Source organism: Sinohyriopsis cumingii, chromosome 5, assembly GCF_028554795.1.
Source record: "Sinohyriopsis cumingii isolate HCF-2022 chromosome 5, ASM2855479v2, whole genome shotgun sequence".
NCBI lineage: Eukaryota > Metazoa > Mollusca > Bivalvia > Unionida > Unionidae > Sinohyriopsis > Sinohyriopsis cumingii.
The window spans coordinates 81,506,415-81,529,981 of record NC_142965.1 but is presented as its reverse complement, the minus strand read 5'-3'; positions in this window follow the sequence as shown (position 1 = coordinate 81,529,981).

Sequence of the window (23,567 nt, the reverse complement as noted above, 5' to 3'; positions counted from 1 at the left end):
TTCTTACCGCTCCAGTGGCAGAGTGGTTAGTGTCCACCTCGGATGCGGGAATTCGTTGTTTCAAACCCTGGCAATGTCATACCAAAGACTTGTGCAAATGGTACTAACAGCTGCCACACTAGGTGCTCAGCATTAAGAGGTTAGTGTTAGAGGACTGGTCGGCCTGGTGTCAGCATACTGTGACTGGGTGGGACATCATGCTACATGTCTGAGGCATGATGCCCCATTGCTAGACATCACTATAAACTGCCACACTGTGGTGACATCACTGCAAAATGTTTAAAGCTACGTTAAAAATCCAAAACTGCACACACTCACTCACTCACACACACACACATAGCCACATGCTAATATTGTCAAACTCCAATTAGATCGTAGACATATTCCAATGATAACATGTACATAAATTATAACTCAGTAATATGATGTCAACTATAAATGTGGTCATAACTTTCTCAGACATTATATACTCTTAAGTCTGTGAAGTCCAAGGTTAAGGTCAATGTAACTGAAAATTAATTTCCTTACTGCATAAGTAAGAAGTATTATTTCCTTTGCCACATTTTTTCAATTATTTACATGAGGATGCGCATGGGCATGGGCACCTATCTATTGATTCTGAGGACGAGTGGTGAAAGGTCACAATCATTGGAGCCATCATGTAATATTTGGATTTCTGCTCAATAAAAGTTTTCTGGAATCCAATTTTCATCTAGCTTGGGAAGAGGCATCTGCCTATTTATTCTCATCCTATAAGTCAACGGTCAATGTCATTAGAGAGTAAATTGTTACTTTGGATTCCACATGAACATATACTTTCTAGTCTTACACACCTTCCTTTTATGAACTTCATAGTTATATTATATTTGAGAAGATGTATTCCCAATAAAATGAAGTTATTTCACAAGAAATCATAAAATTAATCGTTATCACCCATGTGCAATGGCTAATAGTAGCCGGTGGTGGTGGTGGTGATCAGATATTCTTCTAATAGCTATTTTTAATCTTGATGTCTTTCCACTAACAATATTGTTATCTTTGGTTCTTTGCATATCCATCCGGCATACACACAAAATAGTTAAATATATATCTTTAAGTCTTTACCACAATAATGAAATATATTGAATTAATTTTCGTTCTGAAATCAGAATAGGCAAATATACATCGAAATATTACAACTTTCCTAAAGCAAGATGAAAATATTTATATTTAATAAGGCAATACCAAAACAAATAATAAAAGATATAAAAAAACTAATATATCTTCAAATCAGAATACATTAAGTCCAAAAAACAAAACTTAACAATAATTAACACTAAAAGATATTGGTTCGTTTAAAAGAGTTTTAAATGAGTATAACAATGCTGTTTACAATTAACATTTTTGAACATTCTTTTCGATCAGTTCAAACAATATCTGAGGAATATCATTGGTAAAAAAGTAAAGGCAATTTAGTTCTTTAGAAGTTTAGCTGGAAGTAACGCTCAGATGAAACTGGAAAAGCTGTCTACAGGTCACAGAGCTGGGCTTGTTAACATAATAACAAATACAAAGGACATACCGCATTAGAATCTCTATTTAAAATTATTCACAAACTTTTTGGACAGAAGGTAAACTAGGCACAAGAAGAATGTTTGATAGAATGGAGTAATTAATATTCCAAATACCGATGTTCAAAGGAAGCTTATAAATAGAGGTTTCCTTAAGGAATTAAGAAACAAAAATACTTGTGTTAATGTGAATAATATAGGTGGAAAATGCTTTGACGTTATGATGAGTGTATAAAATACATCAAGTGATCATACATGGGATATCATAAAACTCAATAAATAGATAGTTATTAGTTTGAGAGTTGAAGGTTATAAAACAATTTGCATGCATTGGATACAAGAGTGAATCTGTAAAAAAATTAGTAATGATCTTACATCAAACTGGCAAACTGTCACAGGAAGGGTCAAACATGTTGCTATGATCGTCATATCCGTATCCTGTGTTACCATGAGGTATCTTATGGTCAGAGAAAGCTGCAGGAAAAGAGCTGGTGATTAAGATAGGAAAGGTCAAGGTCATCCATATTGATACTACAAAACTGTATGTTTTGTGCTTATCATACAACACGAATGGCAACAAGCTCCAAGACATCGATGCAAGATCACAAGGGTGTATCTCACTCATTATTAAACTTAGTCTAAATCTGAAGGACACAAACATATATTACAGGTTTAATCAAAATCAGATAAAAATATATCGCGTCCCAATAAAGTCATTCAATAAGACACAAAATCGCCCCACAAGCATACAAAGATATTGATCTGTTTGATCAAAATCAGATCATAAACATGACCTCCAGAGTGGTAAGAAGCATGTGTTGGTGGACAAATGATAGATACAAGGTCAAAACATAAGGTTGCTTGGTCTTACGGTCTGGTGAACTGTTAAACTGTTTGAGTGTTAAGTTTAAGTTTGATGACTAGGGCTTCTGAAGTTCCTATGCTGCTTTGGCATCAGGCTATACAGGATGTTTTGGAAGCTTCAGTAACTTAAACCGGTCACAATTTACAGTTTGATGGGCTGAAATCATTGGGATTTAATTCTCAAATCCTCCATATCAAGTACACCAACGTCAACTCATTACATTATCATGACTTTGTGCATGGAAGTGTTCTGAAAACAATGCATACAATTATACTCGAATCCACTGTTTACAGTGGGTAATTAGAACAAAATGTGTATAAGGAAAAATTATAATAATTTGAATTTATATAGTAACAAGACGATAAAGTGAGGCCCATATCACTCACCAGGCCCAGATCTGCCTAATAGTCTAATGCAAGAGCAGTTGATCAAGAAGTCTGGATCAGTAGGAAGCTTTAGGGACAAATTTCTGTCAGTACAGTTGATTACATATATTATGAAAACAACTGTTTCAAGGTTGATCTAGTATTTGTATCAATGTGTCTAAAAGTGTATTCCATACACAGGTAAGCTGAAGACAATTCAGAGTATGAAAGTACAATGATTGTCCCTATATCGTAAATAGGTGTCATATATGAGATAGGCATAACTTTAAAAATCTGTTGTCGTTCATGAAAGTGTGCCTTTATCAAAAGTGTGCCATGTACTCGATTACAAGAGGCCATTTAAAGGCTCTTCTATTTGTATTCATGCCAGTCATAGTGATGGTGGATCAGCATCATTTGCCCTTTATGCCATATCACTTTCTATCAAATTTGGTCGAATTCTTTTTAGCCTTACTTTTTGCATGAAATCATTTCATTGTTTCTATTTCAAAGCACTGACACACTTGATGGTGGGTCATTTGTATAAATTAAAGTGCCTTTTATGCAATAACGATTCTAATCAAATTTGGTCAAATTGTGTTGAGTGGTTTTTGATAAGAATTCACTTAAATGATTTTTTTTCTCTACTTTTGGTAATGAGGGCCATTTACACTGGCAGAACTGCACGATGGCATAGGAAGAAATTCCAGTTTCTTGCCCCTTACAAAACTTAATTCTGAGGCACCCTCTCAATAAACAAAAAGTTGTTTGATGGGAACTTGGCCCCCACCCCCACCCCCACTGGGCCTGCCGTCCCCTTCCTTCAGCCTGCACCGGTCATGATTGTTGCTTGGATGGGTGTTATGCAACTGGATCTGCAAATTGTATGCAAAGTTGAACATCTGTTATGCATGAACGCTTTCTATAAAATTTTATTTAATTTTGTTTATTAGGTTTTTGAGAACTCATTTCAAAGTTTTTTCTCACTTTATTAATGGTGGCCATATGTGAAGGTGGATTGGCAATATTTCTACAATTTGTACTAATTTCATCCCATGATACTTTCTGTCAAATTTATTCAAATTTTCTGTTTTTGCTTTAAAAGATGCCTATAAGTTATTCCATTGTTAGTAATGGTGGCTGTATTTGATAGTTGATCTACATTAATTGTATAAAATTGAAAGCCATTTATGCAATTATTCTTTCCATCAAATTAGATCAAGCCGTTTTCAAGGTTTTTCTAGTTGTAGTAATGGATCGCTCTGGTGGTCCAAGTGGTTAGAGCATCCGCCTCCGATGCAGGAGGTCGGGGGTTTGAACCCCAGCAGAGTCAGATCAAAGACTTATAAAAATAATTAGTACTAGCAGCTACCTCACTTGGCATTGAGCACCAGTAACTTAGTGTTAGAACTGAGTGAGCTGGTGTCAGGATAATGTGACTGGGTGGAACGTGATGCAACATGTCTTCAGAATGATGCCCCAGTGTTAGACATCACTATAAACTGGCACACTGCAGACATCGTAGCGATATGACTGAAAAATTGATAACTACACTAAAAATCCAGTCACGTACACACTCACACACATTATTAGAAATGGTGGCTGTATTTAAAGGTGGATCAGCATTTGGGAACAAAAGCACTCTACGGCAGATGCAAAAGGTTCAAGTACTCACGATTCAGACAAACTAACATTAATGCTGATTAAATGGAAAGTAAAATGTTATAACTGAGCACACCATTGCCTGCTCAAGTCCACATCTCATAGTATTTCTAAAAAGAAATTAAAAATGTTTATCGCTTATTTTAATCATTTGTATTGGGTGCAACATTCCCACGCTTTTCTAAAGATAAATTTTCAGGTCATTTCCAGGGGTTTTCCAGGACGAAATTAATTTTTTTAAGGTTCACATAATGACTATTAGGTATCACGGTACCAATTGTTTTTCCATATACCTCAATGCTAATGTTTTGTGAAATAAATATACTTTCTGTCCTACTTGGGCATGCATGTCACACACTGTCATATAGAACAATGCTAGATTGTCAATTTGACAATGACATAACCAGGTACTCCATTGCATTTAAGAGAGATAACTCTACTGGAACTAGACAGGGGTAAGAGTTATCTAGTCACAACAAGCACATTTTCAGCCATGTGTACCATATTTTAAAAAAATCATAAAAAATACAAAATATGATCTAGATAGAAATTAACACAAACTCACATGTTGCCAAGAGGCTCAACTTTTTTTTAAGCCAAACAGAAAGTACAACTCTTACATAATGCACCAATCACAGCTAGTGTTGTTCTTTAATTCTGAATACAATGTTCCATACACCTTAAGCTCCGCCCACCTGGACTTGCGCAATTGGTACCGTTATACCTATAGCAAACCTTAATTTTTCCAATAATCTGCGGAATAGTTCAGGACTGTATAAGTAACAAATATACTTAGTCTCACTTGTGAAAAGCAATTTGATGAGGAGGTAACCTATGTCTTATATGAATGTGTATAGAAATATCATTGAGCTGTTTGAACTATTGTTTTCTAACTTTTGCTTCACCATCAAAATCATCTTTTGAAATAAAATGAATTCTTTCAACTATGAGTTGTATCTTATTCTTATCAGCACTTATTGAACTTCACATAGGTGATATGGGATAAATCACATTATGTCATATTATGTAATAACTAGGTCAAAGGTCAATGTACCAAATAGTATGTACCTGTCCTACTTCAAAATGTACAATTCACCTAAAAGAAAGGAATTTATATTTGTTTGGTAGGTGCAGAACTTAACATCAGAGACAGGTGGACATGACCCAATCTTATTATAAAGTATAAGCTTTGACCACTTTACACTATCTGCAGATATAAGAGGTCACTAACCACCAGTCCTCACACGAAGGTCCACCTACCCATCCTCTTTGTAACACAAATAGTAAGCTTCCCTCCTTTGTAATGTGAATAAAATTGTTTCAATAAGCCAATCAGTCACAAAATATAGTAAATCACAGCTTCTAAGTGGTTATGTTGGATTGGGGGGTGAAATTAGGGGAATAAAATACAGAAAAATGCCAAATATAAACACTAAGTATAGCACATCAAATGGAGTTAAAAACAGGAGGAAAGTGTTTATCTAAAAGGGAGAGGTAGCTTATGATAAAGGAATTAAATGGAGGCAAAATCGGCAATGCAAAAAATGAGAAGTGAAAGTTTGATGACCTTACCTTGGACAAATATATGGGGCAGGGCCCAACAGGTCCAAGGACAGCCCAAAGGCAACTGTGCTATCACATCCCTTACAGGTACCCACATTTCAAGTGAAGTTGTGTTCATTTCCATCTAATATAAAAGGGTGAATAATTTAAATAATATAGATACATATAAAGTATATTTCTTCTACATAAGAATTTAATAATAATTGGCATAAGATAGAGAGAAACTTATCTCAAATCCAAGCAGAACATACCTTATCAGTTTTTAAACCTGTAAACTTTACTGTGAGAAATTATTAAATTGATTCTACTTACATTTGCATCAAGATTGAGGGCTAATATAATACTTCACAAATCTTCTCTTTATTTTCATAACCAGTCACTGAAAATGTGAGATTTTATTTCCTTGAAATGTTATGACTGGTGTAAGGAAGATAACTGAATGATATACATAAGGTGTGGTAACCTCTAATACATTATCCATGTAATATAGATGAGTTCATCAACAACCTGTATTAACTTCATTGTAATTAAATTATCTCAAAATACATTACTGATAAAGTGAGAACCTAACATTTAAACTCCTATATTTAGTGGAGACCTCAAGAGTCATGTAATTTTAATTTCTAAGATGACGCAGCTCTTTCATATCACATAGTTCATATTTTCTACAATGCCGGCATTTAGAGTGCAGCCTTCCATAACCATGCAGATATCATCTCATGCCAATTTGGATTCTTGCGATGGGATGCAAAGTTTCAAGAACAGTGTGGATTTTTATGGAATGAATACACACTGTGTGACTAAAATGGTTATCATTCTGTAATGTTGGACTAAACATGGAAATTCCACAAGAGCAGCTTGACAGAAAGAAATAGGATTAATTGAAAGTCAATAGTAGATTATAATTGGGCTTAAACAAGTGCCAATGGGAAATGCTGACTTAAGGAAACTGTTCTTGTTTGTTGGTGTTCACTGCTACTTCAACAAAAGGGAATGCAAGAGAACTGAACTAACTACATGAACAATTTCAAAGCTGGAAAGTTTATAATAAAAAAAGGACAATTAGAGCAGGACAATTCAAATCAAAGTGGGAAGGGATACATATCCTTAATAAATTACCTAAAAATTACTCATGCCAGAACATCCCACATGGTACAAGTGATCTATCTACATGTGCACTTAGAGTGTTCTCTATCCTTGTTTATGGCATGCCTTACAAGAACAAGATAGCTGTTTTTGTACAAATGATTTTTCATCTTTTGCAGGTAAAATAGCCAATATTTAGCCAAAATCAACTATATTATGTTCACATAACTTATTTTGTTGCATGCATTCAAATCTAGGAGGTAACAGCACATACATAAAGGCATCAGGTAACACAAGTCTATATATATCATAGCTATAGTTATCAAAAGTCCCCATCCAAAGCCATCTTGTGCTATTTTCTGAAGATTTCATACATTTTATTCTTAAAGAACTTTCAATATTTGACCAAAACTGTTCAGCACACATTTGTTTTCCTACATCAAACTAGTATAGTTCATAAATGCCGCCCACATGTATGCGTTTCTATGGATACGCTGTGAGGCTATTCTTTCCTTTAGGTATCACGGTACCAATTGTTTTTCCATATACCTCAATGCTAATGTTTTGTGAAATAAATATACTTTCTGTCCTACTTGGGCATGCATGTCACACACTGTCATATAGAACAATGCTAGATTGTCAATTTGACAATGACATAACCAGGTACTCCATTGCATTTAAGAGAGATAACTCTACTGGAACTAGACAGGGGTAAGAGTTATCTAGTCGCAACAAGCACATTTTCAGCCATGTGTACCATATTTTAAAAAAATCATAAAAAATACAAAATATGATCTAGATAGAAATTAACACAAACTCACATGTTGCCAAGAGGCTCAACTTTTTTTTAAGCCAAACAGAAAGTACAACTCTTACATAATGCACCAATCACAGCTAGTGTTGTTCTTTAATTCTGAATACAATGTTCCATACACCTTAAGCTCCGCCCACCTGGACTTGCGCAATTGGTACCGTTATACCATTACTGAATGGAATGAAAGAACATTTTAGCTTATAAAACATGTATGTATTAAAATTTAAATGAAAGATGTTTCTATTTTGAGACTGCCAGAACTTATAAGTCAGAAACGAAGATGATGCACTAAACCACAATATGTATCATTTGAAACAAGTTTGATTACTGTATATTCCTGTAAATTGGTATATAAGTCATTTCAATGTACATAATAAAAGTTCCTACTTTACTTGGCTGACTGCATTACGTTGGTATGAGTGAACAACATAATGAACATAAATTACTGTTGTTTCCTTTCAAACATTTAATTTTAAATAGATCAGAATAATCAGCTGTAAATCAAGATATCAATATATATGTATGCTATACAAAATAAACATTTCATATCACAGTATATAAAAAACAATACATAGAAAATATTAGAATCTTATCTTGTAAAAAAAAGTTAAAGCCTGAATTAATCTGTCTCAATAAAACCCCAAACAAGATTTTAAAACAACCCAAACTCCTTAAGACGAATTGGTAAAATCCATGATTTAAAAAATCATTTACAAAACGTTTTGATTAAATTTTTACAAAAAAACCTTCAAAATTATGTCACTATGTAAAAGATTCGCACCAAAGTTCAGCTGAGAGATTCGACGTTCTGGGCAACAAATTTGACTTAAAACGAATGTGAGTCCGTTTTCTAATCTGGGTTTGATCCGAATATTCCCACCACATTTTGTCCATTCAGACATCTCGGTTGGAATGTGAGATCAGATAAATTGTATATACAATAATAAAAACCTGTTAGGCACGTGATACAACAAACTCAGTGTAGTTGTTTTCGGACTAAATATATAAAGAATTTTTGTGTTTTTCGATTTGTGTTCTTTACTATTACAAGCAGTATATGACTTTCATTTAATATTTTTTCTACATTTGAAATGGGTTATGATTGATATCAAGTGAATACTGGATCTATGATGTCATGAACATGTGGATTGCGAAATTTATGTACTCGTGCGATTAGGACTAGCAGTGCAAATCGCGATTACCAGGTCAAATTTCATCAACGCCATAGTTTCATCTCGTCTTTCAGAAGATTAAAGACAAAACGATGTAAACATTTTCAGAAAATATATAATTTTCATATCGATTTCAAGCATATATGACACGATGTAACAGCATTGCAGTTTGCTATGACATCCGGTAAGCGACACTGCTTTCCGACACCATGTTGCTTCTAGTGATGATAGACTGGCTTTCAACTTTACTTTTAAGAAAGGACGCCGATATCGAGTTGTCTGTGCAACAACCATTATACTAGCTGAATCTAATATATTGAAATGTTTTGATTGGCTCGACAAATATGTTCATGGCCGGCACCTAAATAATCCATTCTGCAATCTCCAAATAGCTGGCATCCGTTAGTCTCGAGAGACGATGGAACTGCACCCATGAGAGATGTGCCGGTTAGTGGTTGTGCAGCGTCTGCTGTAGCTAAGTAGTCCAATGCGGGAGTGGCAGTCCCTGCTGCACTTGCTGCACTTGAAGGTTGTGTCAGGTGTTGGTTGAAGCTGCTTCTTCTTCCTCTACGATTGTCTTTCATCAGCTAGCAAGCGTTGCTTGTCCTCTCCGTCTTTCAGACCAGTGATCAGAGCATGTCGCCAGCCTGATCTGTCTTAGAGCGAGCTCTTCCCAGGTGTTGACATCAATATCAAGGGCTTTCATGTCATGCTTACAGACATCCTTGAAGCGGAGATGTGGCCGTCCGATCGACCTTTTACCAGAGGCGAGTTCCGAATAAAGAATGTCTTTGGGGATCCGTCCGTCAACCATCCGACGTATATGGCCTAGCCATCTGATGCGACGTTGGCGGAGGAGTGTGATCATGCTGAGAAACTTGACACACTCGAGCACCTCGTTGTTTGTTACTCGATCGCTCAAGGTGATCCCGAGTATGCGTCGGAGGCATCGCATGTGAAAGGCGCTCAGTCTTTTCTCTTGTGAGGCGTACAGAGTCCAGGTTTCACTGGCATACATGAGAGCGCTTAGCGCGCATGCACGGTACACGGTGATCTTAGTGTTCATGGTCAGCATACTGTTGTTCCACACTCTCTGCGACAACCTGTCGAGAGTTGTTGATGCCTTTCCGATCCGCTTGTTGAGTTCAGCATCGAGCGAGAGGTTGTTGGTGATAGTAGAGCCGAGATACATGAACTGACTCACCACCTCAAGTTTGTAGTTGCTGATGATGATGCTTGGGGGGGTCTGCGTCCTGAACCATCAGGTTTGTTTTCTTTAGGCTTATGGTTGACACAAACTCATCACATTCTTTAGCAAAGCGGGTCATCAGGCGCCGAAGCTCAGCTTTTGTGTGGGTGGCTAGAGCAGCATCGTCTGCGAAGAGCATGTCCCTCATGGTTACTTCACGCACTTTACTCTGCCTTCAGTCGTGCCAGGTTGAACAGTCTGCCGTCTGATTGTGTGTGCAGGTAAATCCCTTCTGACATCCGCAGTGGAGTTAAACAGGGCTGTGTCCTTGCCCCCATGCTCTTCAGCATCTTCTTCGCAGTCCTGCTCAAGCACGTCTTTGGGACGTCCACAGAATCTCCAAATATTCTGGTCAAAATTCGATAAATTTAACTCAAGATCAGTTCAGTTAGGGGCCATCCATTTAGTATGTACGCATAAATCTGGCAAAACTTGACCACTCCCCCTCCATGTACACATGCGTACCTTTTTACACCCCCACCTGCGTATGTACGCTTGACGCACTATCATCCGCACGAATTCTATAGAACGGCCTATATTTAATCCACGCAGGAGGATTAATAATATTAACGTGTTTAATAAAACAGATAGTTCACCGACGTCAAATGTCGGGCTGCATCAAATAAATAAGCTGCGTAACTTTAAAAAGTTTGTCTAGTGTCCGCTAAAATTCAAACGCCGACTGAACCGCAGTCGAACTGGTTACGTATTAGACAAATTATTATCAAGGTTTCAGCCCCACCCCCACCCCCGTTTCCTATGCGTACGTACATTATCAGTAGACCATCCCCTATACGCAAGCGTATGCATTTGGGTTACGCCCCTTCCATGCGTACGTACAAAATGGACAGCCCATTACGACTCAATTGCACAATTGTTTCTGGCGTCAAGTGTTGGCTGAAAATTCCCGGGATTTTCCTTAATATTTGCAAAATTCAAGGACTTTTCACGGTCGGGAAAATTTTATCATTTCTGCCGACATTTTCCTTATTTCCTGGTAGTTTGGGAACCCTGTGGGTGGTTATCTTTCCCTGCATTTTTTGCCTGTCTTCATCTTTTCTGAAAGGCTGCATAAATAAATCTAACCCATTTCATCAGTGCATTGGACAAATTTGACAAACAAAGAATAGAGAAGTAGCAAATGTTTTATTTTGTTTCAATAAATAATGTTGGCATGTAAATTCTAACTACTTATCGACTGGGTGAGAAAATCTCATGACCTGCCCAATCTCATTTACACGAGAGTACTTTTGAGATAAACAGTAATTTATACCCTAACTGATCTGAATATATTTTATAATAACATTATTTAGTGGAGTCAAAATAGAAAGACTATAATGTAAATTATAAGACAAACAACATATTGTGGTGAAAGTATGGTATTGTTTAATTATTAAGTATAATCAACAGAATCTTGAAGTCTTTTGTACCAAATTCTTGCGATAAAAGGAATTCCACTTGTACAGAATGTGCAAACAGTAAATGAGAGAAGAATAGTTGCTCTATTCATCCCAAATTTACTAGTAAGTAAATCTGTAGGAACAATGTTCCTCTGAGAATACTTTCCAATCACGCTAGCATTAGGAAATAATTTGTTTCCTCTTCATTCCCGTGCTCTTGGAAGAACTAAAAATGTCCTTCTTCTCCATATGTCACATAAAGAGAAGTAACTCTTATCAATTACCTCCCCTTACAACCTGCTAAGTGGCTACACCGTAATCTTATGTTTACCAGATTAACTTAGTAATACATCGTCAAGATGCCCATATATGTGTGAGGGTATGGGAAGGTTTAATAGTAATGTGATCTTGTAAGCATTCTTGGGGAAACCTAATATAGTAAGATTTGTTCTCCATTGAATTCATTACATGATCATATTAATATCTGGAGACTAGGTGACAGAAGGAAGACATGCATGAGCATCTAACCTCTCATAGGACATTTAAAAAGATAAATGGCAGGTGCACCTATATGAAGGATGAATTACTCCCTTAACATGAAGGATGCACAATCTACTGTCACACAGTACGTGATATCAATACATGGATAAATAAATAAATATTTTTAACAATAAAACATTAGGCAATTCCAGTTAAAGTTCTTACGCATTGTACATGAGGAGATTATATTGACATTTACTATCTGGACTGCAGCCACTGGACCAACTAGATTAAATTCTTGTCTCTTGACACAAGATAAGTTAACTGCACAGCCAGACAACAGCTTCAATAACGTCTTGGATTGAAATATGGTGTTGAAATGCAAGCTTGCAGAGATCTCTCTAATCTCAAAAGCTGAAACGTTCATAAGGTGTAGGTCTCAGATACTAACTGCTGAGTCACTGCAGCTCAATTTATTACTGAGTAGAGATATTAGATGTTACACTGTTAATATTTACAGTATGACATGTATTGAAAGACAACCCCTAATGCCAACTAAAATTGTCTCTCAAGACATTAGGGCTCACACTTCAGGTCATAGTATATGAAAGTCAGTGCAAGACTGCTGTAATCCAATCAATATTTATCATCTTATGCTTCTTTGACAAAAAGCTCAGACTGTTTAATCAACAAGGCTGTGTACATTTCAGTCAAAAGTAAACTATAACAATCTTTTGTATTTAGTTTCTTGGGTCTTGTATATACGACCCATGGGCACCTTGGAGAGAACTTTCTTGTGCCAAAGATAAAAAAAATAAAAACGGTTTCTGACACAAGGGTGCAGCCTTGTATGAACATCGTCCGAATATGGACATATCTGCTCGACATGACCAAAAAAAGAGGTCAATAACCATTTACCAATATGATGTGTTGGACAGTTGTTATATGGTTCCCATAATTATCGAATGTAGTTATTTCTTCATCATGTTTTCTCAACTGTCAGATTTCTATGCAACCACAAAACAAAGGAGAGGCGAGAAACCTGTCTCTTGGAGTGATCAAAACATTGTAACTGAATGTCTTCATCAGGGTATGTATTATCGATATTACATTGGTTCATCTCACTCAATGAGCTTGTTATCTATGTTGTGTAAGGGTACATCGGCATATATCAGTCAATATTCCAAGCTTCATCACAAATGGATCCAAAATATGAACAGGTCTTCTAAAATGAATCAGGACACTTCATGTGTTATTTTCCAATCTCTTGAGTTCAGAATTCATCATCCATGTTATCAGAATCAAATCTCAAGGAAACTTGCTATCCTTCTGTTGAAGGTTAACATGGCTCACCAAACTGAAAAACATTTTTTTGGGATACACTATTTAATACTATTTTGAGGAAAGCATGATGACACTTAGGATTAAGGACAGTTCCTCAGACACAAAAAAAATTAAAAAGAATGATTTAAAATTTTTTAAAAACAACAACAGTATAACATTATAATACTCCTTTATGCAATCCATATAATAGTAATAAATTGATAAAATATGAATACTTTAGTAATATAACTTCATTTCCATTTTACTCTGAGTGTCCATTATACAGCACTAAAGTGATCATGTGCCAGCTCAACTACGTTTAGTAATATTGGCAAAATGAGAGAAAAACTAAAACTATAGCAATTTATGAATTATTCATTCTTATCAGCTTCTACCATAAGTTAAAATTAGAAAAATGTAAATGTATATTTTTAGGAACTTGTACATATATATATAAATACATTACATTTAAATTGAGTCTTAAATGATTTCAAATGTTATTTTGGTGATCAAGCAAGAAAGGATAGAGTCTACTATATCTTAATGTCAATGCAACCATTCAATGTGCATTGAGGTTATACCCTGACCAATAGCAAGTAACATTTTAGTTGAAGAGGATATATTTGTTATGTTACCACCAGGTAAGCTTTTGGGGAAGGTATCGCATGTTTTTTTCTGATTGGCTAATATCTGGAAGTGAGTTGGATATAGCTTTGCTTTCTGGGTGGCTAAAACTTGGATGTCAATTTTGACAAAGCATCACTTGTCCTTTTTAACTAAATAATCCTCAGGAGTGAGTATGACCCAGCTTAATATGTGCATTCTGGCTGGCTACAATTTGGAAGTGGGCTGGACACAAGTGTTACTTCTGCTTTCTGATTACCTAATTCTTGGAAGTGGGTTAAACGGTTTTCTGATTGGTTAATTCTTGGAAGTGCGTTGAATGGCTTTCTGACTGGCCAATCCTTGGTAGACTGATGAACAGCTATTTTTGTATGTAGCCTGATTGTACTTTAATATTATTTTCAGTAAAGTTGTTTGAAAGTTGTAATAATTAATAATATAAAATTCTGAAAGATTATCTGTAAGCATTATGATACAAGCCAGGATTTGTTCCACACAACAAAGGCAAAGTAACAGTTAGTCAATTTTAATGAATTTGGAAGAATCTTACAATGAAAATATTAAGTAAGAGGATTTTAATTTCAGTTATTGAAGAATAGGATGCAAGTGTAATACTAATACTATACTGTTGACAAGGCCCATAACCCTAGTGCAAGGCCCAGAACTCTACCAGCAAAGTGATTCAACTCAATCATCTTCCAACTTAAGGGTCCAGTTCATGGAAGTTATGACAGCGTGAATTCCTAAATGCTGCAGCAGAAACAACATACCACAAAGAACAAAGTTCATAGTGGAAAATTACTGTTTGACCCTAGTTAAGAGTTACAACAGGTTCAAGTGTGAAGAATAAAGCTAAAATGTTATTCATGTACCATTTAAGTGAACAAAGAAACTTACATTAAATTGTAGATTCACCTGGACAAAGTAAAAGGGCCGGAAAGATTAATAAAGACTACAAGTCAGACTGTTACACTATGGAGTTACTCACATTGGTCTTGGTCCTATTCTTACAAGTGTTCATATTTCAGCTCCATCTTTAGCAATATTGGAGAAACAGCAAAACAACAATTTAATAAACAAAACTTTATTTGAGTGGACTACCTGACAATTCTGGAATTCATGTTGAGTGGTTGGATGGTTAAACAATCCCCTTTACAGAGCAGACAACAGTCTATTCCAGCATGAGAAGCATAGTGTTTTAATTGTATCTGATATATGACAAATAACTAGTGTTATTTGTACTCACTGGTAAAGAAAACCCATGTAAAACATCTTAAGAGCTGAAAAACTAAGGGCAGATTAAAAATCAAACACAGCAGCATAACCTGTTTACATGCGTATTCAATGCACCATCTTATAACCCAGGTGTGGTCATGTATCTCATTAAACTTGTATCTCACAATAATTCTGCCCCTTCTTGTAACACAGGCATGATGATGGTTTCTATTAAATCAGTCCCTCTCTATAAAGCCTCTCATTATACTGTAAACTTTCATTATAATCTATTAATGGTCATGAATTCAGTTAAGCTAGTCATATATTAACAGACGGGTAAGAAGGCATAATCATACCACAGCTAAAACAGCACAGGTGGCTGGCCAACCTGAATAACAAAATTATTTTCTTGTACTCTATTAAATATCAAACAGAACAAATCAAAATTACACGTGAACCTTCCAGACAGGAGGGGTTGAATCACAAGATGAGGGGTGTCTCTCATCCCTCCTATCACTCACAGAAATCTCCCATGTATGCAAAACTAAATGTTTTTATTTTTGCCAGATCATTTTTCATACCTTGCTACCAGTGTAGCATATTTACAGTAACACTGCCTGTCACCACATGGCTGTGAAATGGCTTAAGTAGTGCAATACAATTATGCTGGTGGTTTTATGCAGCATAACACAATTAACATCACTTTGATTCTGTCAGCAAGGTTGGTTGACTTCAGTGTTAACTTTGAAGTCTATCAGCATGGATTATACTATGTGTGATCAAACATAATTAAAATATATAAGAGATTAACTGATAATATTGGATTATTAAAGAGCTCAATCAGTATAACACATGGTCAGTGTGGCTCCAGTGCATGCATTATCTCCGAATGGTAAAACACCAAAAGCTAGAGAACCAAAATATCTCACAAAAATTATGGATGCAAATTGGAATTTCAGTGGTTGGAATTCAGTTTAAGGGAACTTCTTCCTTTGCTATAAAGTTGATTTTAACATCCGTTACATTGGAAAGAATGCCTTTACAGGTCATGTAACATATTAAAAAATGTTAAACATCGCAGCAAATATGTCATCACTCAAATTAATTTTAGTGGAATTGTTTCTCAGATGTACTCAAAATAATGATACCTGACTTGGAAATCGCATGAAAGTTCTCATCCACAAAAAAGTACTCACATACTGACTAAAGCTTATGGTCCTGATTAGAATAAAATCATCCATGACATATGCTGCAATGAACAATTCGTCATTATCATTGAAAATTCCTCCTCTTTTGAAGTAAAACATTCTGATGATATTTTACAAATCTTCTGATCTGTCCTAGGCTGATTTCTAAGTTCTGTCACATGTATACTGTCAACTTCCGTATAACTGGCAATAATTTTATGAGTTGTTTCCCATACACTATGCAATGTGATGTGACTAATCTTTAACAAAGTGGCCAAGTTGTAAAAAAACTAAACTTTTAATGACTTAAAAGTTATCCATTCTTGTAAATTTCTATGATAAGCTGTAATGAGGTTACTTAGTAAATCTGAAAATTATTAAAGTTCTTCCAAAACTTAAATTTTGAAATTTTTTATAAAATGTTATATATATTTTTTTGTTGAAAAATTAAAAGCAAAACCCACTTTATCTCTACTGCTCAAATTTAGAACCCACTGACAACTTTTATTTTAAATATCATGACAAATCATTCACTCAGCTAACACAACACTGACCAATGGTAAAGTACAAGTTCAGTATGCTGGAGAGAACTGACACAGATAATATTTCATTAGAATATTAATTTCTATAATTGTTGCAACCTGTTGAACAAGTGTTAAAGCATGATAGTGATAATGAAATTAAATTTAACCCAGACATTTGTCAAAATCTGGCCCTTAAATTAGTTAGATACTGATGTTCAAATAAACTCCATAATTTACTAAAATATGGTCACTTGTCTGGCTCAAGCATGTGCATTTGGATGGAGTGGCAGTAGTGTAAATTGCTTTATCATACCGATGTGAATTTTCAAATGGATAAAAACTGTACCTTTATACTATAAAATAACGTTATTGCCATGTTGATTGGACCCTTACATCATATCTCAATTTAGTGAACCAGCTCATAGTATGAAATGTAGAAAATGATCATCTGTGATGAACTCTTTCGTTCTATGACGCTGTGAATTCTTCAAATGTACACAAAGAGAATATAAAGAACCATGTTTGCAGTGCAAAATTACTATTATCTGACCCTTGGTTTGAGTTATAATGGGGCCTAGTGTCGAGATAAAGGCTCTATGTGATTCATTTGAAAATATAAGTGAACCAAAACCTTATCTGAAACGGTATAATTACCTGGAAAAGACAAAAATAAACTGTACGTTCACCTGGACAAGGGGAAAGAGCTGTAAAGATTAATCTAGCACTACAACATACTATGGTGTCCACTGTCATTCCATTTGTTTGAATTCCCATTCCGGTTCGTCATCTGTATTGTTGGCTACTTTTGTAAAACAAAGAAAATTAAAGTCCAAACTATATACAATAATACAGATGTTATTACCAACATGATGAGATCAGGAAGCAATGCCAAACAACCAGAGTCTGAATACTTATATATAATAGTTCAAATGTGACTCTTAAACTGTTACATTTTGGAGTTACTAACACAGAATCTTTTCATGTCCTGTAATTTTAAATGATCTAGCACCATCTTTATCAGTATTACAGCAATTACAAAACTAATAATGATGAAGATATGACGTGAAATTCTCAGAGGAAATTATTATTCAAATGTACTGCATACTTTTCTTCTTACAGTATGAGACACATTTAGCAACTGTACATTCAGCAGTTGTACATGTGTCTGTATAGTGGTAATAAGACACCATACATTGATATGTATACAATACATTTACGTTTTAATTTAAATGTATGGGCCATACACTTTAAAAATAATGAATTTATATCTTGTCTTATCTTAATGGCTGAAAAGGTTGTGGACGTGAATACAAATATATGAAAAAAATCTTAAAACGACCACAGAAAACATATGCCACTGGAGTGGACAAGAACTGTCTGGTGATCCGGAATCATAGCTGGAGGTACAGGTGGGTGGGTGATAAAACAATCGCATACTCAGTGACACTCCATATTGGGATTCAAGTAGAAATTTAAAAATATAGCATCTCCGTGTTATCTATAAATCATTTGTCTCAGGGCTAATTTACTACTATTCTTGGCAAAGTTAACATTTGAACACAAATGTCAATAATAAACAGCGCAAGAGGCAGCAGCGGACCTGAAAACACTCACCTGGATAGTTGACATTTCAGCTTGTAAATGTAAATTCACTTATTGGAAGTCTTTTTCTGAAAATCTAGTCATGATTGGACCATCCATTTGGGAGTAATATTTGTTCTAAGCTTTGTTAGGTGCAGCCTGGCAGTCTGGAAAAAGGGAACGTAAAGTGTTTCACCTGGCTTTAGATTTGTGTCCTCAGGACCAATAATGCATGGTTGATATATCATAAATGAAGTTGAAATAATAGCGTTTATTTTTTGAAACCTCTGGAAACTGCATACAAAGCTTCAAAAAGCTTCCGAAAAATGAAAATTGCATTGGAGCCAAGTGCTTACATAAGGCGCTCGCTTCACTGACATCTTACCTATGTCTGCGTGCATTCAAGTCTCGGACTCAGCCAACGTGGTATGTGAGAAAGTTTGCCAGTAGCTTCCTGTGGGTCTTTTCGGGTTCGTCCTCCCTCAGGTATCCTGGTAGGTATTTATAACCTATATTGTGCTGAAATGGCGTCAAGCTGACGAGAACAACCAACTGTTTACAAAGTCAGTTGAACCTTACGAGAATTTCCTGGTAAAGCGGCTGCCGCTCGTTTGTCTAAGACAAAGAAGAATCGAGATGTTTATCAATCATATTTTAATTTTGTAAACATTAATTCACCGTTTAGAAGGTTGAAATGGAGCAGGCGCAGGAAAACACGGTGCAAACATTTGATACTATCGTACCTATTGAAGTGGTTGCAACACTGGATGCTGCCGCATCTACTGTAGTGGCTTCAACACTGGATACTGCTGTTCTCGTTGCAGTGGTTGCAATACTGGATACCATCGTACAGTGGTAGCAACACTGTATATTTTCTTATCTATTGTACTGATTGCAAGGATTGTTGTTGCCGATATTTTCTGTCTTTGAACATAATGGAAGCGATTCATAAATATTTTGTACATACAATTTTTCTCTATCTGTGCTAATATTCCATTATGTTGCGCCTTTTCATTTTTAACCTTTCCGACAGTTCTCACAAAATTATGAATATAGAGCTTAGTCTGACTGATTCTTGGTTTTATTGTGCCAGTAAGTTGGATAGCTGATATTTAAGGTTCTTGTATCACCATATAAGCCTGTGATGCGTAAACATGTTATCGTCTGGCTTAATCTGGCTTAACTTGGCTATTTTCGCAGCAGTTGAACCTCACGTGAACAAATTGCAAAGGACCCCATGCCATAATGTTTCATGGTGGATTTGATCCAATACTGTTGACTTATTTATTCAAAGAATCTGTTTAAAGGTTTGTTTAATTTTAGTCATATTGGAAGACAGGTTCACATCCAATTAATAAATTGTCAGTGTCTTGATGCTAGAATGCTCCCTGTAAAAGGTGCTAATTGATCAATTGGTTTTTAAGAAGATGTAAATGACAATTGTGGACAATGCATATTGGATGTCACATAATGGATAAATGACCACATTACAGGTTCTCTTGTCCTTGGAGCAAGATTAGCTAAAAACAAACGGCAACGTATATATGTTGTTTAGAACAAAAATAAAAAAGTAGTACAGAACCTACCTGATTTACTCGAAGCAAGCAGAGATACAATTTCTACAATAAGATCGTAATTAGAATCTTAATAATTTACAAATTGCTCATTTCTTTTTGCAAAAAATTTAAAGCGAAACTAGTCAGTATAAATATATATATATATATATATATATATATATATATATATATATATATATATATGCAGCTCAACTCCACACTGAAAGCAACATAAACTTTGCACTGTTCATGTGGGTCTAAACACAAGAGATTTCAAAATTTAACTAATTATTATAGTGTTCTAAATCATGATTGGCCAATATCTTCGCCATGCTTGATTATGATAACTGTCCAATGTGCACGGTGCAGAACATCAGAGCTGACGTTTCCAAGTACAGGTTTTGTATTTTGTCCAGATATAGAGTTCCCATCACAATATGATTGACTTCTCGCTTTCTGACATCTTTACAATTTCTTCTCCAAGTGAGCTGCCATCACTACGTGCAGTGCCATTAATCTGAACTATTCGGAAAATGAAAGGATGAGACAAAGCACACAAAATACCAATATCACCTCATTAGTATGCATGGATGTTACTCATAACGGAACTCATTCACTTAATTAACAATGTAATGTGAATGAAATCATCTCAGATATTAAATTGGCTTGTTAAAGACAGTTTCAAACCGGAATAGCATTCTTCTCAAAAAATATAGTTCTACCTCTCACGCATCCGATCCACACCCCAATGATGGAGATGAATATTTTGTATAAAACGTGCATGTAACTCCTTAGAAATAATACGAGTGCAATGAACGGTCGACATACATATTTTTTTTTCCGATGACTAGAATATACACAAAGCTTCACAGCCATCAACTTAAATCTGAGTTGTTGTATTTGCAAAATTAGGTTAATATTGAAGCTGATTGTAAGTCATAAAAATAATAACTATAACAACTATATTAAGACAACAAAGATATATTAATATGTCCCTCTTTTGATGATAGCCAGTAAATGTTTCAGTCACATTCAGCCAAAAATATCTACAAGACAAGTTACCTTTGCAATATGTCTGTTTTATGTTGCATTCGGCTACAGGATAATAGGGCACAATCTAAAAAATATCGCAAAAGCACAGTGATTCGTCCATATACACATTCAGATGAGAACCATAATTTGTACCAGTTTCAAAGTAACCCATCGAAAATGCAGAGGTTGGTAGTGCTCATAAAACTATATCATGCAATGCATTGATTTGGAAGACAAAATAGGCAATAACTCTAACAAAACTTGTGGAAGACAAGTGGATTGTCGACATGTGCATCTTCAAATATGACCATAATGTTCATCTTTTTTTTATGACAATCTATCAAAACTTGTGTCTCTAGTTGTGCTGACTAGATTGTGTGCCACACAGTGTATGGACACGAAGAATCATATATACCCAAACCTCTACGGAAGCAGTGGTATAATAATGAAACCATCTTATTTTGCCTATCAGTTATCTGTTCGAATCTTCTTATTGTGCCAATGAATTATGTTCTCAAATTCTGTGTTGATCGTTCTAAAGATGGATTTCCATGAAATGTCCACTGATTTTTATCAACGATATAAAAAGATCAAATCATTCTCATAATGAAATATTTACATCACAATCGACGATAATGTACAATGTAACCTGAAATGAGTCGTAGTAACACAACATCTGTCATTTATGGACACATTTTCTTTGCATAAAAGCAAAATGATAAAGAAAGTCAACAACGCATTGTCCTTTTGAAGAAAGTATATTTTTTTAACTTCTGCTCAAGAAGGTTTAGCAGTTTAAAGCTCCAGTGATTAACTATGCCCTCTGTATTTGTATAAAACGTTAATTTGTTACAAAAGGCAGAACAGGTGAAGTAAAACTTGTTGCCTCAGCCTCTAAAAATAGTGTGCAGTGGCAGAGAAACATGATCGACGACTGTTTTTTCTTCTTCTGGTTTTCCAAGACAAGCTATGATATATATATATATATATATATATATATATATATATATATATATATATATATATATATATATATTATTTTTCAAAAAATTGTTCTATAATTTTTATTACAGATTTAGGCGGGTATCCTTTAAAATACGTAAATATTCAGGAAGACAGTGACTAATGCTTGTAAAAGGAAATCATCTAACCCGACTGTTTTTCTAGTAAAATTGTGGATACATTCATTAATGTCTTCATGGTTTTCAGTCTTAAAAATGTCTTTCATGATACAGTATTTTAGTTTAAAACAAGTGTCTAGTCCTTTACACCTGTAAATGTAAGTCTGCAGAATGCTGTGACTCAACTGTTCCACTGTGGCCTAATCTAGAAATCCTATCTTAGAGAAATACGTGTAGATCATTTCTACTTTAACAGCAGGTCACTGAGGTTCTTTATATTCCTACTATAAACACATCCATCAAATTTCATGACAGTAAAAACAACATTGACCAAGGAAATAGGCTAAATGAAAAAAAATCAGTGTAATCACTTGCACAGAGAAGGGTACAGTACACCTTCTGAATGATTGACTTCTACATGTAGTGTTCCATTATCATGCCAATACAAGATTAACGAGTGAAAACCTTATAGACAGCGAGGACTAGATTACAAGAAACTGACTAATGCATAAAACAGAGTTCATGCTTCTCTTACCTTGGGAGATGCTGCCTTACACGCATGCGTCAGCAATTTAAGTTTCAGTTCAAGCGTTTGAAGCACGGGTGTTCTGTTCTGATAGGGATGAATAATAAAATTGTGAGCGTTCAGAACGTTTTAGTGCCATGGGTCAAAAGAAGAGGATTTTACTTAGCATCCGCAAACAAAGTTCAGTCGAAATAAATTTATTAATAACTAGCGAGCGGTTGATAGTCTGACCTGAAAGGATGCTGAAACTTCATTACAAATTGTGCCTCGCACTGTTGATCTCCGTCATCACTCATGTCAGAAAAAGGAGGATAACTACTTGGTGATCTGTTCCTTCGAACTGTTTTGTTTGCGATTAATTTACATGCTGACATTTTATGAACATCCTCACCCCCAGAACCAACTTTGTCACTCCACACAAGCACTACATCAGATAGAAAAAGTTCCTCGTGCTAAACCGCAACATAATCACTTAAGCCCTTGCTCAGAATCGAAGTTTAAAAATGACTTAAAAATCTATAGACGTCTCCAGATTTACCAAATTATCCTAGCTCTGAACTGATATATTTATATGGATAAGTTTGTGTCCCGGCTCAGAACCACACTATTCTTCTCCCTTATGATGATGCCACCGCCTAAAACCAAGCTTATAAATATGCTTAAATGTATGTA